We start from the raw sequence: 5,416 nt of genomic DNA on the forward strand, positions 1-5,416 counted from the left end.
ATGTCGATCATCCATGATTTTTCAAGGATGGTGTGGGTGTATCCAATGAAACAGAAGGATGAAGTTTTTGGAAAATTTCTTGAATGGAAAAAGCAGGTTGAGAACTAAACAAGCAGGAAGATAAAGTATCTAAGGACAGACAACGGTTTAGAATTTATGAATCACAAATTTGATAAATTTTGCAAATCTGAGGGAGTTACAAGGCATTTCTCTGTTACGTACACTCCACAGTAGAATGGTTTAGCTGAGAGATTTAACAGAACAATTATAGAGCATACAAGATGTCTCTTGACAAATGCTTCATTACCCTTGAAATTTTCGGGGGAAGCTGTCCAAATAACCTGTTATCTCATTAATAGGAGTTTGTTTTCCGCTTTAGGCCTAAAGACTCCTAAGGAGATATGGACAGGAAAAGCTCCAAGTCTGAATCATCTCAGAGTGTTTGGAAGTTCAACTTATGCTCATGTTAAGGAAGGGAAGTTGAATAAGAGGGCACTGAAATGTATGTTTATTGGCTATCCTCAGGGTGTTAAAGGATATAAACTTTGGTACTTGGAAGAGGGAAGAAATAAATGTATTATCAACAAAGATGTGACCTTTAATGAAACAGAGATGCCATTTTGTGTCAAAGAGCAATAGAAATAGCAGATAGTTGATCAGGTTGAGGCAGAGGTTAGAATTGATTCTAAAGCACGAACATTAGTTAGTTCAGGAAAATCTAGTGATCAGTCATCCAGTTTTGATGATAGACAGCCTCAACTGCAGAGGACTTTGATTGATGAGGGAGCTTTCGGTGAAGAAAGTTCAAGTAGCAGCAACCTACAGAACTATCAGCTTACACGTGACAGACCTCAACGAGTGAGGCAGGCTCCTACGATGTATGGTTATGTTGATTTAGTTGCTTATGCTCTTACTTGTGCAGTTGACAGTATTGAAACAGAGCCTCTTACTTTTGAGGAGGCAATTTTATTTAATTCGAAGGAACAATGGAAGGATGTTATGGAAATAGAGTTGTTCTCGTTGCAGAAGAATCAGACATGGTCATTGGTTCCAAGGCCTCCTAATCAGAAACTCATTCAGTCAAAATGGATTTATAAAATCAAGCCAGGTACAGGAGGTGACAGCAAGCCTAGGTATAAGGCTAGATTGGTAGCCAAGGGCTACACTAAAAAAGAAGGAGTTGACTTTCATGAGATTTTCTCTCCGGTGATGAGACATTCGTCCATTTGATTAATTTTATCTATTGTTGTTCACTTTTATATGTTTGTTGAACAGATGGACGTCACCACAGCTTTCTTTCATGGAGAATTGGAGGAAGTGATCTACATGCCTCAACCTAAGGGCTATGAGGTGAAAGGAAAGGAAGACATGGTTTGTCGTCTTTACAAGTCCATCTATGGACTGAAGCAATCGCCAAGACAGTGGTATATCAGGTTTGACACCTTTATTCTGAAGCAGGGGTTTCACAGGAGCTCATATGATGCCTGCGTGTACTGGAAACTATCTCAGAAAGGTGCATATATTTATCTACTTCTGTATGTAGATGATATGATCCTGGTGTCTAAGGATTATTCTGAAATCTGTGATCTCAAGAAATGGCTGAGTAGTGAATTTGAGATGAAAGATTTAGGTGAACTGAAAAGGATCTTAGGCATGGTTGTGAAAAGAGATAGGGAGAAAGGTTTGTTAACCATTTCGCAGGAGAGTTATATACATATACTGCTTGAGAAGTATAATATGTCTGGTTATAAGGCAGTTTCTAAACCCTTAGCATCTCATTTTAGGCTTTCTTCGTCTCAGTGTCCTGTTACTGAACAAGAAAGGTTAGAGATGTCTAATATTCACTATTGTAATGTTGTTAAGAGTATTATGTATTTGATGATTTGTATTAGGCCTTACTTGGGATATGTGATGCATTATTTTTATTGAATTAAAATATGGATGATATGCGTTGATGGATTGCGTTGTGCACTCAAGTTTCCCCAACAGAATTCAAGTGTAAATTCCCCTGAGTTTCCTGATAAGTCCAGGGTCGAACACAGGGACTTGTGAAAATAGTTATGTTGGTAATATTTATGATAACTTTGTGGTAACCAAGTAAATAATAAGTTTTGGGTGTATTGTTGCGTTGATGAAAAAGAAGTAAATAAAGGTGGTGGATTTGAGAAAGATAGTTGCGTTGATAGATGCAATGAGTATGCGATGAACGGGTTGAGAAGATATTTTAGCTAGCGTTACGCGGGAATGCGTCAAACCTTGCGATCATGTTACAACCATGCACAGCAAGTCATTTCCCAATGTAAATGCGATGTTACTAAGTCTAGGACGCATGTGTTGAATGCAAAATATCCATAGCGCTTACCCCTAAGTCTCTACTCTTGTCCTATGCGTTGATACAAATGCATGAAAGCACGGTGACCGCATACAATCATACCTTATTGCTAAGATGCATGCGATGCGTTAATAACAAATAGTGCTCATTCCTAAGCGCCTATCTCCCGTTTATGCGTTCTAATCTGTTCTTCCAAACCTAGATTCTGACCTGACCTTCCCAAGTCTAGATCCTGTCTTTAGACTACCCTCCCTAGTATCTCTAATAGACGAATGAAGCATACATAAATAAGATAATCGCAAAGATGAAGATTCCCTCGTTATGCTAGCTAACTACTTCTCAACCCATTTAACTAATTTAGCTACTCATGCATAAATAATAGAGAGTGAACAGATATAGAGAACAACATTCCATTCTTATAACCAAGTTGAGTACAAAATGATAATGGAAAATAAAGGTAGAGAGCCTGGTAGCAATTCCTTGCTAACCGAGGCTTTTTACACTGAATCTCTATTTTGATCTACAAATGTTCCCGCTTCCGCAGGCGTTGGCCCTCTCTCTGTCTTAAAGCTTCTGGTGCTTTCCCAAGCTTGCCGAAAAGATCTATCGACACACCTTCTTCCTCGCAGCCGCCTTAAATGAAAAAGGAATATGGACAGAGACGTGAACTTGTAAAGTGATGAAGTAATCGACTGCTTAACCCCTTCTCTGAAGAATGCACTTGGTATTTATAGAGTTTCCATGGTGAAAGGCGGCTTCTCTCTCCTGGTTGTACAGATGGGACAACTTTAATTCCTGACTGATGCACCGGATAATTGTCACTGATAAAGTTGAATGTACTTTGTGACCGTTATTGGCTATCAACTTAATTTGGATCTGACTGCTGTCAGCTTTCTGTCCTATCGCTCTTAATTATCCTTTCACCCGGATGCGCCCACCATGTTGCGCTGACAAAGTTGCGGTGATTCTTCTTGGGCGAATGTTTGCGAGCATGATCAATGCAAAGTCTTGCGGTGAAGTTTCACTCGACCAATGTATTCCTATAATCGCAATCTTTCCATTGCGTTAATGCATATTTTGCACAAAAATATAAAGATCAACTGCTCTAATACGTTGGACGCATGCGACCACAATATTATATAATATATGCTTAATGGACGCAATTTAACACATTCTATCAACGCAATCCAACATTGTTTAAGAACTTAGCACTATGATAACGTGCATTTCTGCCCGTTATCACACCCCCAAATTTAAACAATGATTGTCCTAAAGCATAAGCTAAAGATTCCTTTAGCAAGTTAACCGCAAGGTTCTTTCCCTAGATTTCTCAAGCATACTTCGTTCGAATCCTATATGCAAAAATTTCCTTAAGTCTTATTCAAATCTCTTCCTAAAATATTTCTAAGACTTAGGGATTGTAAGCTTAACTTTCAAAAGGACTTTTACTAAATTCCGGAACATCGTATGATTTATTTCAAAAAGACAATTTTCCACCGGGGTGTCAAATGATTTAACCTTGCACAAAAATTTTCTTCATTGCTATTTTTTTTCCTGAACTTGCGCTGATTCGAGTGCCTTGCCTTCGTTTTGGCTTGCCCCCACCTGTGTCATGCGGACATCCAACTACGAGCAATGCACTCTTTCTCAAACCAAACTCATACTGATTTGGCAGTGGAGTTGCGGTCATTGATTTATGCTTTGATCCTGGTGACTTACTTTCGTTTTGGCTTGCCCCCACGTGTGTCATGCGGACATCCAACTACGGGTAAGTGCTTTTCACAACTTAACTCTTATCAACATGGGTTTCCCATTGTGTTGATAGTGGGTTGTTATTCTAAAAAAAAGAATTTTTTTTTCAAAATAGCAAGGTCGAAAATAAATTCCTCACCCCCTAAAATGCGGCAATGTCCTCATTGCCAAAAGAAATTAAAATAAGTCATGCGATGGTCATAGAATGTGTTGTAAAGAAAGTTGAAAGAAAGCTAGCAAACCCCTAACTTCGAGAAATATTTCATGAGGTGACTATCTTAAGATTTAAGTTGACTCTAGTATATACAAAAGAGATAGAAGCATATTTTTTATCATTGAAATCATACTTGGCAAAGAACAACATGTGGTAAACTACTAAAGTTATCTACTTGTTAAATGATTGTGGTAATCAAGGAGGATGCGGTGATAAAACTTTGAAAAGTAAAATGCAATGTGATAGCGCAAAATTTGAAATAACGATAAGGAAGAGTACACCCCTAAATTTTGCACTGTCGCCCGTATTGAGTGTTGATGCATCCATCTTTGCAACGATCTTTGCTTCTATGGATTGCGGTGATGGAGTGAGATCATTTACTTCTTCACAATCTTGTGCCTTAATCCTTGTAAACAGACAAAGAGAGGGTCAAATTATTTTCAACAAAACAACAAGATTTTTTTTATAGAGAGATAGATAAATAAGTAAAATACAGATAATAGTAAAATGACGAAGAGTGAAATGTTCAGGAGTTGAGTAAGGGATAGTCCGAGTTTTTCAACTTTGCGAAGGTTGTTTCTGGCTGGAAATCTCCTTCGCAATATACTATGATCCGTTGTCCATTAATTTTAAATGTTCGACTGCCGTCCTCGGTGATCAGTTCCACCGCACCATGCGGAAATAATACTTCTTTGATGATGAAGGGACCGAACCAACGTGATTTGAATTTTTCTGGGAAGAGCCACAATCTCGAATTAAAGAGTAAGACCTTCTGCCCGATTTGGAGGTTTCTAGAGCATATGCGTTTATCATGCCAGTGCTTGGTGCGCTCTTTATAAATCTTCGCATTCTCATATGCGTTGACCCTCCATTCTTCCAGCTCGACCAACTGTACTTTTCGCGCTTCTCCTGCTTTCTTTAAATCGAAATTAAGTTTCTTGACCGCCCACAATGCTTTATACTTCAACTCCAAAGGCAGATGACAGCCTTGCCAAATACCAACGTGTAGGGAGACATACCTATTGGTGTTTTAAATGCGGTCTGGTATGCCCATAACGCATCATCAAGCTTCATTGCCCAACCTTTCCACGAAGGCTTTACTACCTTCTCGAGTATCA

The sequence above is a fragment of the Benincasa hispida genome, unplaced genomic scaffold (genome assembly GCF_009727055.1).
Source record: "Benincasa hispida cultivar B227 unplaced genomic scaffold, ASM972705v1 Contig318, whole genome shotgun sequence".
Lineage (NCBI taxonomy): Eukaryota > Viridiplantae > Streptophyta > Magnoliopsida > Cucurbitales > Cucurbitaceae > Benincasa > Benincasa hispida.